The 14,188-nt window shown below is 40.1% G+C and overlaps 1 protein-coding gene across 6 annotated transcripts in view; it reads right to left on the minus strand.

The window, feature by feature from the left end:
* The window catches only part of CALD1 (caldesmon 1), a 1,713,117-nt gene that overhangs the window by 1,276,984 nt on the left and 421,945 nt on the right, over nucleotides 1–14,188 (minus strand). For all 6 annotated transcript variants that reach the window (XM_044088458.1, XM_044088461.1, XM_044088452.1 and 3 more), the window contains exon 3: nucleotides 1,141–1,194. The gene's annotated coding sequence lies outside the window, so the exon portion shown is untranslated. The remainder of the gene's footprint in view (nucleotides 1–1,140; nucleotides 1,195–14,188) is intronic.

Genomic DNA, 14,188 nt, shown 5'->3' on the forward strand with positions numbered 1-14,188 from the left:
GTGCAAAGAACTGACTCCAGAATTTTGAGTGGGCTGGAACTTAAATGATGGACAGCCCGTGGGAACTGCTGCAACACTAATCCTGACAGGAAAAGCAGAATGAAGAAGGTCATAGAAGTATTTAAATATTTAAATGGTCTAACAATGTGAGATGGGAAAGTCTGGCTGAGATAAAAAGTGGAAATAAATGGGAAGCATTTTGTCAAACTCAAGAAATACTAAGAATGTAACTTAGGAAGCATTACTTAAAAAGAAGAGTGATGTTGCCATAATCTAAACTGATGTATTAGAGTTTGCCTACACATATACTTGAAGGGTTCATAGAAATATGGGATACATTTTATAATGTGAATGTTATGAAAAATGGCAAGAAGTATGGGAAAGCTCAAAGATATATTAGGAGAAAGAAATAATAATACAGAGATGTTATAATACTTTTATTCATTTATTCATTCATTTTTGAGCAGCAGAGATTTTGCAATAGCACCAGCCTAAGGTTTTAGACTAATGAGCCTTTCCTATACTGCCAAATTCAGACTACATAATTTATTGTGCAACTGTGTAGTCTATTTTCCTGAATTAAGTTTTGACATAAGAATTATCGCTTTCTGAGCAAGGGGTACGGCTGTAATAAACTTCATGACACCAATGTCTGCAGAACTTAAATTATTTTTTAACACTCATGCAAGGCAACAATAACTTTCACAGTTCTATGCAACAAACACATGAAACTGCACAATGTCACTGCATTCAAAGTTGTCAGCAGCTCTATGGGAGGAAAAGCACTAATGAGAGAAAAGCCAACTTCTGGCATCTTGAAGGAAAACATAGCAAATAATTCTCCACCAGACTTAAAATGTGTGCTGGAATGCAATCACAATAAAGTTTCCAAAACAGAAGCTGCAAATCTGTTGAAAAGAAATACAGTGATATTCACAGAGCTGTTTCTTTCTTTTTTGTTTCCAAGTTATACTTGGGAGGAAGTGCCAGAGCTTGATGTGTGGGCAGTTCATTAACATTAGAGAACTCACTAGAGGAGTCCATGGCATGTAGAGTACTGCAATGTAATGAACTGCACAGGAAAGCAATGAACATACACGAAGCAAGCACATACTGTATGCTGTGCAGATGAGGGCTTACCTGCTTATTTACTTCTATGGGTTCAACAGAGGGAAGATGAGGCAGTACCACTATCTGAAAAAAAAAAAAACAGAATTACAGTTATTTCAGGAGCATTTCAGTCCATCCCTTACCATTTTAATGGTCAGTTGTGCTCTAAGAAAATATGAAAATTACAAATTTCCTTATATATCAGCCAAAAATAAGTTCTCTCTAAATATTCTTCAAATGCTAACACTGTCTATTGAATGTTTTGTTTTTCTCTTTTTTCACTCAGATATATTACATACAGGAACCTGTAACTAGACAAAAAATAACATTTGATAGGTTGCAATCATTGAGGTTTGCATTTGGCAAACTGATATTTATCAACGTGTATAACCATCATAAACAGCTTAACATTACATCAAACAGAAAAGATGAAATTCTACAGTTGAAAACTTTACCTTGGTAATAAAATTAAAATAATTTTTGTATACATTTTGAATGTGGTTGGTCATATAGCTTTCATCTTTCAGTAAGAAACAACTATTTTGAGCATCTGAAAAGATGGAAGCCCAAAGAACAGTCATTCATAACTGAACATCGCTTAAGGGACCATAAACACAGCTGGCATGAACCACTGCTATGTACATACATCTGATTTTCCCTACTGCTCTATTTCTGTTCTTCAGTATAGTGCGTTTTGAGTAGCTCACTCAATTTAACTTCAAAAGTCCAGCCCACTTTTCTCTTATTTTCTTGTATTAGTGGTCACTGCAAGCCATATTACGAATGCCCTCCCCTTAAATTAATTAAACTTCAGTTACCCTACTTCTCATATCTTTCTGCTCACACTCCAATTTTTTTTAAACACTTCACTTGTTTATCTTTAAATACTGACCACACAGTTTATTTTAAACATTGACCTTATTCCAAAATGTACCACTTTAATGGCCATTTTACAAGGTAAAACTATTTCTTGAGTAGCACACATTTCTCCAAATCATATATTTCCATAAAATAATGTCATCTTAAATTATTAGCTATGAGGGCACTTCACGGGTTAACTTTCAAAGACGAGAGATAACAGTTACCTCAGGCAGTGTAAAAACTGTCTCATGCTATTTGAAAATGTATACAAGCATTGCTTCAACCGTAATTTTACAAAGGTGGCTAATGTTACTACAAGTGGTAGCTGGAAGGCCTTTTAGATATGGAAAAGAGTAGAAGGTGCTTGTATGGATTTTTGAACACAAATATGCTAATAGAAGCAAGTTAATAATAATTGTCTTATGCAGAGATTCACTCCATGGATTAGAATTTAAAAGGTTTAGGTTTTGCATGATTAAGTAGAGATGATAATCCCAGGTGTGTTAACCTGAATAATATTTGAAAAAGAAAGAACTCAAATGGTAATCAAGGATTAAAGTGCACTGGCCATGTTCTAAAACATCTTTACTTTACAATTAATTTCATTCCCATGTAAAAGCCACAAGTGATTTTGTAAAAAAAAAATGAAACTTCTGGTGTATTTTTGATTGTCAAGTCTCAGTGTTTACTCAGTTCTTTTCTATAATCACGCCCACAGAATGATATCATGGTAGGTATTGGGAACGATTTACATACAACTGCAATGCATTTGGGGTAAATAAACTATGTTACTAGTTTTCAAGAGCAGCTTCTTGTTTACATTTTAGTTTCACTACTATATTATCACACATTACTTTTCAGTTTAAGGTTTTCCTCCTACATGACCTATTTGATAACATGTCTTTTTGGGAAGTCACTGATACATTTAGCACGGAAATACAGTAGACTATACAGTAATTATGTACTTGCCACAATGCTGGATCCTTCGATCTTTTTCCATCCAATATAACTGTTGGGTCCTCAATATACTTGTTGGATCCTACTTTGCAAAACTAGTACTCTTAGGCCCTTTAAATCTTTCCCTCCCATATTGCACATGGCTGTGAAACCTCCTCAGATTGAATTTACCACATTAAGGTAGAACGCATCCTACTATGTACTAGTAAGGAAATAGGCTCTCCAGGTCCTTTAGAACTAGAAATCTGAAGGGAGATGGAGGGATGATGTTATATCAGATGGATGAGAATGAAAGGATGCAGCATTATGGTAAGTACCTAACTACAGGATCCTATTCATTTTATCCATCCAATCCAACAGTTGGGTCAGAATCCCATACTACTTATGTCTTGGGTGGTGTCATGACAAAAGCCCTTTGAGATTTGTGGCCCCAAGGATATGCTAGATTTAGAAGTTATGTGCAACTTATACCATTTTACAAGGGTATGCAAGGAAGCCTGTGTAGGGGCTTAAAAGAAGAAAGTACAGTTGCGTACACTTACCACAAATATAGATGTTTGAGTGTATTCACTGTTGCAGTCATCACATTTGGGTTATCTGCCTGCAGGTAGCCCTCAGCCAGCCTGAATACCAGAGTCTTCGGATTTCTGCGTTGGATGCTGTCGCTTCTTACATTACGTCAAGTCGTCAAGGGTATAAAACGTGCAGCCGACACCATTACATCAGTTTTTCTTGCCCCAGATAACAGGTGCCCACCACAATAGGAAGTAATTATATGGTATGGAACACTCCCAGCAAAAAGCAAATACACATGATAGAATATATGCCAAACAAGGAGGAAAGGTAAAAGTCAAGAGAAGTCAGGGGGCTGGAGGGTGGGTAACCAGGACTACAACAGTGAATACACTCGAACATCTACATTTATGGTAAGGATACACAACTGCATTATGTTCTTTGTGTTTCACTGTTGCAGTCATCACATTTGGGTTGATTCCCAAAGCTAAGGAAGGGTGGAGGTAGTTAAAGAGCATTAGAGCTAGCAATAAGGCCCTGTAAGACTGCTGTGGCAAATCCAGCTCTGGATTTAGAAAAGATAGGCAGGTGGTAATGCTTGGTGAAAGTATGTACAGAGCTCCAGGTTGCAGCTTCCAGGATGTCCCTGGTAGGGACTCCTCTGAGAAATGCAGTAGAGGTAGACGCAGCCCTGGTGGAATGTGTTCTTATCCCCTGTGGGCTAGGTTTTCCATGGTGTTTGTAGCAGAAATGGATGCAATGTGCTATCAGTTTGGAAATGTTTTGCTTTGAAATGCCCTTCCCCTCTGCCCCTGCAGCAAAGCTAACTAGCAGCTGGTCAGATTTTCTGAGAGGCTTAGTCCTGTCCAAATAGAATCTAATCTGTCTGTGTGCATCCAGAGAATGCAGTATCCTTTCCCCTTTATTCTAAGGATTAGGGAAAAAAGTAGGCAAATGAATGGACTGGTTTAGAGCCACACTAGCCATCACCTTGGGCATAAAGGATGGATTAGTCCTGAGGAAAATCCTGTCCACATGTAAGATAATGAAGGTTTCCACTTCCATGAGGGCCTGCAGTTCAGACACTCATCTTGCTGAAACGATGGCTAGAAGTAAAGCTGTTTTCCAAGACAGGAATTTCAACTCTGCTGTAGCAGCTGGTTCAAAGGGGAGAAGAGTGAGTTTTTCCAATACAAAGTTAAGGCCGCAGGCTGGAGTGGGAGCCCTCCTGGGTGTCTTAAATTTTTGGCGCCTCTAAGTAATTGATTTAGCAGGGGATTAGAGAAGAGGGGTGGCTCAGTATTATAATGTGATGATATGGCAGAGGCATGAATCTTAATTGAAGAGAAAGATAGGCCCTTGTGGAGCATTTCTGTTAAATAATCTAGTATATGAGGTAAGCTGGGAACCATTGTGCCCATCCCCTGAGCCTGGCTCTAGGAACAGTATCTTTTCCACTTTTCTGTATAGGATTTTCTAGTACTAAGCCTCCTTGGCTCAAGAATGATGTCCAGCACCTGCTTACTGAGGGTTGTTGGAAGTGAGGTCAGGGAATTATAGCCAGGCTGCAAAGTTCAGGGTTTGAAGCAGGGGGTGCAGAATGTGGCCCACCTGCTGGGACAGCAGGGCAGGGGTCTGAGGCAGGTTCCAAGGTTGTAGCAGTGTCATACTGTGCAAGAGGGGGTACCAGTGCTGGTGTGGCCAGTCTGGTACAATCAGTATTGTCCTTGGCTTGTCCTGTTTGATCTTTAGCAGAAACTTTGAGAGGAGAGACAGAAGGTAAAGGCATAAACTAAGAGGCTTTCCTAGGTAAAGGGCAGGGCATCCACTTTCCAAGCTTGACTGTGGGGAGGTCTGGTGCAGAATTTGTTCAACTGGTAGTTCTGGGGAGAGGCAAACAGGTCTACCTCTGGTGTCCCCCATTTGTTCCTCAAGAGCTTGAATATTTTGGGTTCCAGTTTCCATTCATGTGGGTCCATGAGATTTCTGCTTAAGTCATCTGCCAGTGAATTTAGTTTGCCTGGCAGGAACTGAGCTTGTAGGTTCACTTGGTAGCTCAAAGCTGTGTTCCCCCCTACTTGTTTATGTACCACATGACTGTGGTGTTGTCTGTCTTTACCAACAGTTGTCCTGGAGGAATAAGGTCTCTGAAGGCTGTCAGAGCATTCTGTACATCTAACATTTATTTTTGATTGATATGCAGGTGCATCTATTTTGGGTTTCATTTGCCCTGAATGCACTCCCCTGCCATGTGAGCCCCCCATGCATAGTCTGAAGTGTCTGTTGTTAGGGTTTTGGTGGCAGGGGGTAGAGTGAAAGGGAGTCCCTTGTTCTGGTAGCAGGCCTCTGTCCACCAAATGAACTCTGCTCTTACACAAGGAATAATAGGAATCATTGTTTCCAGGTCCTGAGAATGTTGACACCATAGATGTTTTAGAAAACATTGATGTTTCCTCATATGTAGTCTTGTATATGGAATTAACAGAATGCAAGAGGCCATGAACCCCAGGGCTTGCAGGATTTTCCTTGTAGATAGCTGGGTTTTTGTGGCCAGTAGTTTCAAGTAGGTTGTCAAATTAACTTGTTTCTCTGGAGTGAGGAATGCCATCTAAGAAGTTGTGTTTAAGCTTCCTCCCAGGAATACAATCTGTTGGCAGGGTAATAGATGTAATTTCTTCTCATTGATGGTGTACCCCAGTGAAGTTAGAAGTCTCTTTACAAATGTCAGGTGCTCTAATAGCAAGTCATGACTCTCTGCCCGAATCAGGCAATCATCCAAGTATGGGTAAATCTGAATATTTCTCTGTCTGCAAAATACAATGGCAGAAGCTAGGCACTTTGTGAATACCCTGGGCACAGTAGATAAGCCAAAGGGAAGTGCAGAGAACTAATAGTGTATGGAGCCTGCCCTGAAGCATAGGAATTTTCTGCAGGATTCCCTTATTGGTATGTGCAGGTAAGCTTCTTTTAAGTCTAGAGTTGCCAGCCAGGCATCCTTGGCTAGCATAGGAAGAAGCTGCTGAAGAGTTAACATTATGAATTTTGAAACCACCAGAAAGATGTTAAGAATAGAAAGGTCCACGATAGGACGCCAGGAGTTTTCTTTTCTGGGAACCAGGAACAGTCTTGAATAAAAACCTTGTCCCCTTTGTTCTGCTGGGACAGGTTGAATATCCCTGACACTGAAGAGAGAGCGCACTTGTTTTTGGGCCTCCACCCACTGGTTTGGGGGAGGTCTGTCCATCCACTTGAGGTTGGGAGTGAGTGGAAGTGGAATCTGTATTCTAGGGAAACTATGTTTAAAACCCATTTGTTTTGGGTAATGAGTTCCCAGTTTTTTGCATGCAGGGCGAGCTTTCCTCTTAGGGGAGCAAGTAGTTGAGCAAGGCTTGGTAGAGTTAAGGATAAGCCATTGTGCCATTTTTCCATAAGGGGGTGGCTTAGTACTCCCTGCTTTGGAAGCCCCCCCCCCCCCCCCCCCCACTGCTTAGATCTGTGCATAGCCTGAGACTGAAGTCTTGGTGGTCTGCTGCTCCTGGGTTTGGACTGAGAATGTCTGGAAGGGACTGGAAAGGACCAGCTCTTTGAAGGCCAATGCCTACTGAATCTAGGTGGCTGTACTTGTAAGAAATCTTTAACAGTTTGCATAGATTTAGCTTTTTTCCTCCATCCTTTTGAGGACTTCTTCTGTTTTGTTGCCAAAAGGGTGCTCTTGGTGTAAGGGTGCATCCAGTAATTTAGCTTTAACATGATCTGGCAAGTTTTGTTCCTTAAGCCAAGCATGCCTTCTAAGTACAGACCCAGTGACAGCAGCCCTGCAAGATGCTTCTAAAGCATCAAAACCACATTGCAAAGTATATTTACCTACTTGGTCAGCAGAATGCATTAACTCTTGTAAATCTTTGTGCTCAGCACAGTCAGGAAACAACATCATTTTCTGTTTAATTAATCCCATAATATGCTACTGATACTTTAACATATGAAACTGGCAAGCCCTAATGGCCAAAGTAGCAGAAGTGTATACCTTCTTATCCCATCTGTCTAAAGCTCTAGAATCCCTGTCAGAAGGGGTAGGATTTTTAGCAGTAGTAGCCTTAATGCTTTTTGGTCCTTGGGAAATGGTCTCTGGATCCGCAGTAGGATTCTTGAAAAGGAATTTATGAGAGTCAGGTACTCTGTAGTACCTGTCAGGTTTCCAGGGAGCTAGATGCAAAGTGTCTGGGGTAAGGCTGAGTTCCAAGAAAACATCATCTACAATCTCCAGAACAGGAGGGATAGCTAGCGGCCTGTGTTGAGTCAGGTTTAAAAATTCCCTAAGTCTCTGTTTGGACTGAGAATAGTCCTGGCTTTCCCAGCGGAAATGCTCCCTAAGGGTATGCAAGGTTTCACCAAAAGAAAAATCTTCTGCAGGGGAAGCAGAGGGAATGGAATCCCCTGCATCAGAATCCTCATAAGTAGATAAGGGTAAATCCTGGTAGTCAGAAGGAACAGAGATATCAGATTCCCGATCAAAAGAATCAGAAAAAAAATCAGTTATAGGTCTCTTAGAAGGGGAAGTCTAGCTTCCCTTAATTAAGGTAATAAGGTCTTCAGCCATTCTAATTATTTGTTTTGAGGCATACGCGCCTGAGAATGTGCTCTTGTTGTCAGTTTTCTAGTCTCAGTGCGAGCTTTAGGCCTGAGGAATTCGGTATTCTTAGCTTGAAACAAAGTTGTTTGTTTGATATGAAAACCGGTAGGCCTGAATACACTCTCAGAAGCTGGTGCCTGCACAGCGGCTCTGGACGCATCCAAGGTAAAGATAGCCGCAGGTTCCATAGTTGAAGAAGTATCTCATGGCATACTGGACTCCAAATGGGTCTCAGTAGAGGCCTGCAAATCTATAGTAGTGGGTATCAGGTGGTGTGAAAGTGCCTCACTGAGTACCAGCGGACTGGCGACTAGCTTATCGGAAGTGTCATCAGCAGTTTTGGACCTATGTGGTCTGTCTCTGTCTTTATCCTTACTTTTTTTCAGAAGAAAGGTAGTCGGATGGCTTACCAAAGCCATTTCAGAGTACGGAGATTGAGAACGAAAGTATTTAGCTACAAAAATAGCCCGACAACAAATATTTCAGGCATTGAACAAGGCACAAAACCGACAGCGAGGAATGTCGTGGTCTGGGCCTAAACAGGTGACGCAGTAAGAATGAAAATCTCTATAAGGTATTTGCTTTCCACAGGCAAGACAACTGTTAATTTTTTCTGATATAGGTTAGAGCAAGAAAAAAGGATCACCAATGGGGTACTTATTTTTCTGAAGACTTCAGGTCTGAAACTCCAAAAAGAAAATTTCAGAGTTCGGCCAACCAGCACTTGCGAACTGCTTCTGCTTCGGGCACCACACGGCAAGAAAGACTGATGTAATGACATTGGATGCATGTTTTACACCCCTAACGACCTGATGTCATGGAAGAAGCGACAGTATCTGACGCAGAAATCTGAAGACTCTAGTATTCAGGCTGACTGAGGGCTACCTGCAGGCAGATAATCCAAATGTGATGACTTTAACAGTGAAACACGAAGAACATCTGCTGAAAAGGCTGAAGTAGTCACCTACCTAGTGAAATGAGTTTTTGTTTTTTGTAGTAGAAGATGATTTCTGGATGAGTAGACAAAACCTACGAATGTGAGATCCTTCTGGATGAGGTAATTTTGGGACACCTCAAAGCCCATCCTACGAGGAAAAAGGGAAACAAACAACTGGAGGTATTTTCTAGTGGTTTTGGTTCTATGAAAATAAAATCACAGTTGTCTGCAAAAGTCTAAAGTGTAAAGTAAATAATCTCCTCTGATGGAGTGTCTAAAAAATATATGGGCTTGTTTAAAATAGATTTAGATTTCTATGCCAGGAGACTCAATCTTTGTGGAAAACTAAATGAGGCAAAGAAGACGACAATGCATGCAGCTCAGAAATTCTCCTGGCTGAAGTTATCCCCATGAGGAATAAAGTTTTCCAAGATAGGAGTTGTAGGGAATAGGAGGATGTTGACTCAAGCAGTGCATATTCAAGCACTAAAGTGAAATTCCCATAGAGGGATGGGTTCTCTGACCAGTGGAGGAAAGAAACATGTACTCAGAAGGAAGGCCTTGAAAGGTGTATAAGAAGCTAATGACTGAGAATCAAAGCCTTGGTGAAAGTGAGAGACTGAGCTAAATGGACCGCAATCACTAAATAGCTAGAACTTGAAGAAAATAGTTCCAAAAGAAAGAGAAGCACCTGAATCATGAAAGCAATGAACTGATTTATCCCCTGAGCAGATACCCAGGTAGCAGAAAGTATACCTGTAAACCCTAATTGTATAGGCCTTTTTGAGACAGAAAGTATGTAAACAATATATTGTGACAATGAAGGGTCTCTAGCTATTATTATAACTAGAGAAACAATGCAGGTAATTTGAGGTTGAGGAGATCAAGGTGAGGTGATCCTGAGGAATGAGAAAGATGATTCTTCCTTGTGAGCAATTGCTGGGATGGGAGGTCCTGAGATGAGGTCTGAGAAGGAGGAACCTGGGTTTGCCTGGGCCAATATGTTACAACAAGCAATGAAGATGACAGAGGCTTTGCATCTAATCACTTTCTGAATCAATATTGGCACTAGGGGAAACAATGACACTGATTCCTGCAGTGGTTTGTATTCAAACGGCCACACTTTAGCTTTGAGCAGCCACTCTAAGATCATCATGTGGAATCTGGCTTGGTTCACCATTAGAATAGTTGAGTTCTTGAGATCTAAAATTTGGAGAACAATAACTGCTGGGGGACAAGACAACTGTAGAAGATTGCATATTGCAAGTATTAATTACTACACCCTTTCTGAAGGGAGATGTATAGAACGGGACCTGCTGCCTATATGGCATTTAATGAACTGAATGGTTTAAGTTAACAGAAATTCTCAATGACAGCCAGAGTTTGAGTAAATAATCCCTGGTGTTGAGAAGAGATGTCTTCAAAATGGCAGTGAGGAGCCAATAGAACAGATATGGGAAAACTCTGATCCCAAATAGCTTCAAGTTCACTACTACCATGGACATGCACCTGGCGAACATCTAGTGGGGGCTATGGTGAGACTGAAGGACAAGACTGAACTAAAAGTGACTGGCTACTATATGAAAGTGTGAAAACATATTAGACACTTTTGCTCTCTTGATATGGAGTTAAGCGACCTGGATTTCAATTGAGCGCATCCAATTTGTTACCAACAGACAATGCAATATTGTTCCCCACTGTGAACACCCTGAACTTGGTCTTCTTTACATACTGCATGTGATCACTTGGGTCCAGTTTGGGCCTGAGGCATTTGTTTTACTTTGAAACCAAAAAAAACCTAGAATAATAACTTGACTCTGATCTATAAGGACCTCTTCAATGGCTGCTTTTTGAAGAAAAGAGAATGGTTCTCTTCTGGCCTCTTGTCATGGGTGGGATTGTGCATCCAGAAGTTTCTTTTTCATAGGGGGGGGGGGTATTGGGGTATGGGAAAATGGCCTGTGATATCCTCTGAATATTATCCCTCTTACCCAAGAATACTACTTGCTGCCTTCTATGTGGGTAGGAAGAGGAGGTAAGCAGCCACTAACTGCCTCTAGAGTCACTCTAGAAGTCAGGCAGCCCTTCAGGGAAAGTTAGGCTGTCAGAGAAAAGCCAATGAAACTCTTGGTTCTGTGGACCTCCATGACCTCTGGGTCTGCATACATTAAAGGGAACACTTCTGCCACAGCTGCCTCTGTAAGAGGTGGACTCAAAAGGTCGACACTGGGATTTTCAAAAGCATAAGGATTTGGATCCTTTTTGGTTTCTGGTAAGGTTTGGGGTCTCAAATTTAACATCTGAAGCCGAGAGCATCTTTCCATCTTGATTGCACCTCTGCATTATTTCTATGAACAAAGATTAAAGAAAAAAGATCCATTGTAAAGAGCATTTGTAAAGGACGTCTTAAAATTATTTTTATTTTTTATTTATTTAACATTTGTTAACCAGGATAGTCTGACTTGGCACAAGTCAATTTTCAGCAGTGTCTTGCAGAGAAACACTCCAGATGCATGTCTTTGTAAAATTGTCTCCAAAATCACATAGGTGAAGATAGGCCTGTCATCTCACTTTGACTCTTATGGCCACTGCTCTCGCAGCCCCATCGGCAGGAGTGGTGCTAAACTGGGAATACTGTGGCATGCACCCAGCTGTGAAATAGTGTGCCCTGGTGAATATCCTGGTAAAACTACAAAGGTATGACTTTATATTATATAATATATATATATATATATATATATATATATATATATATATATATATACACACACACATACATACATATATATATATATATATATATATATATATATATATATATGTGTGTCTGTGTGTCTGTGTGTGTGTATATTGCCAATATGTGTGTATATATATATATATATATATATATATATATATATATAGAGAGAGAGAGAGACAGAGATATGTATGTGTTTGTGTGTGTGTGTGTGTGTGTGTGTGTGTGTGTGTGTGTGTGTGTGTGTGTGTGTGTGTGTGTGTGTGTGTGTGTGTGTGTGCGTGCGCATGTGTGTTAATTCAATACATATTTATTTTTGAAGTAATACCTACACAAACCTCAACAGCTTCTTGTCCTGGGAGAACTGTTGCATCATTTGTCCACTTTCTTGAACTGCTGAAGAAAAGTCATTTTATAAGACAATCTTAGAAGCAACAGTGATAATTTCCTATATTGCCAGAGATTCAGTACAGTGGAGTGGGCGAGGGATACTGTTGGACATGGTAGAAAGCTCAGACCAATATCAGAAATGGGCAATTAGTGCATATGGGACTTACTGAAGATACAGCTGGAGATCTCCATCATCAGCTCATCACTTAGTGCAGATGATGAAGGCTATGACCTTTTAACGATCTGCTTCTTGTAGTCCTGTGTTTGATTCCCTCACGTTCCTTTACCTATTGTGTCACTCTGAGTAAGTCACTTAACCAGACAGTACTTCTTTCCTGTGTTTGAAAAAGGTATGTGTGCATCGATTCTTTACACTAGTCAAGAAATGCAAACAAATGCTTAAACACATTCATTTTTTATAGTCCAAAGAGCTTAAAGTTCATTTTTAGGGAAACAAACAGAACTATTAATGTGCAAAACAAATCACATCATACACGAGAAATAGCCTGTTCACAATTAATAATAATAAGAAAAAGGTGTCTAGCTTCTACACTTTATTTACATTTTGTTTAAAATCTGCAGCCCTTACAGTAAAGACTGATGTAACGGCAAAGAGTTAATTTTAATACACATTCCCTAAATACTGTGCCAAAGACTGTGAAGATGGTCTCTTATACCAGACCATTTCTCAAGGCTTTAAGACTTCACTGTAAAGCAATAGGATCTACTGAATTTCTATAAAGCAGACACTTAGCTCTTCCTATCATAATAATGTTTGATAGGATGAACAGAGTCATGACCAGCAAGCCACAAAGAAGACTATGCTATTATGTATGTAGAAGGAAGTTGGAGTGCATGCATAGTGACGTGCACTGTGGGGCTTATATTTTTTATTTAACTCAGTAAGACCTCTAAATCCTTTGGCAATGGATGACATATGAACATTGGTCTAGTCAGTTATCCTACGTAATCAAACAAAATGCAAGGGAACACTGAGGAACCAAACCCTGGCCTGTAAGGTAACCCTTTTAACAACCTATAGCATTAACCATATATTCTATACTGTTGGAGAAGTTTTCTATGACTAGATCCTCTTCTCTCCCCAAACAGTTCAAATGTGTTTCCCACACATATATACCCCCAAGTTTTGAGTCATTTTTTGACATTGTAGCAAACCACATGAAACGCCCTTCAGTTTACGTTACTGATTCATTCATTATATTCCTGACAGGGCTGTAAAGTCTCTGAAGAGCACTTTTATTCCCCTCAAATTATCTATGGTTTGATCCCAGTTAGTCTTATTAAGGGGGATATATAATTACCAACTATGGGATGGGTAAGACCAATCTATAAACAAATAGAATAGGCTGTTTTGAACACAAAAGGGGAAATTGGCTAGGCTTAAAATGGTCCATGAGGGCAGTTAGTCTATTACTTACCTACGAACCTATAAGAACCATTCTGTTGTACTGCCTGATGCAAACTTTGACCACATGACTACAAGCTACAGCCCTGGAACAGCATAAGATCCAACATGTCAAGATTTGTTACATCTATTTCAGTACTGTACATGTGAATCATTGATCATGAAGGTCAGCCATAGTAAAATCATTCAGCTGATTTATCTACTTTAATTTTGGCTCTCCTGAATACTTGTCCAACAAATTCAGCCTGCTGAGTGACCACCATAGTCACTAATATGACCTAATTCACATTTGTATGTTTAAGAATGTTTGAAAATACCACTAAAAAATGTCTGACAACTGTAATCTGGACGTCAGCAATGAATAAACATTTCCCAACAAAAGGCTGCCTTGGACTCACAAATGAGCACACATAAAAAATTAATATAAATATAAAGCATATACAAACATATGCAAACACACCATTAGCATAATCAAACTGCTTCCACTTGTCTTAATGTGCAGGGATAGTTTACAATCCTATTAGCATTTTACCGGGTGTGTTTATACTGCTTGCTATGATCTCACGCCATCTGCACTTAGTTACAGCACAGTGTAGGTGACTCATACTTCTGTACGCATAAATGGGT

This window comes from Protopterus annectens, chromosome 11.part0 (assembly GCF_019279795.1).
Source record: "Protopterus annectens isolate FY-2018-M chromosome 11.part0, PAN1.0, whole genome shotgun sequence".
Classification (NCBI taxonomy): domain Eukaryota; kingdom Metazoa; phylum Chordata; order Ceratodontiformes; family Protopteridae; genus Protopterus; species Protopterus annectens.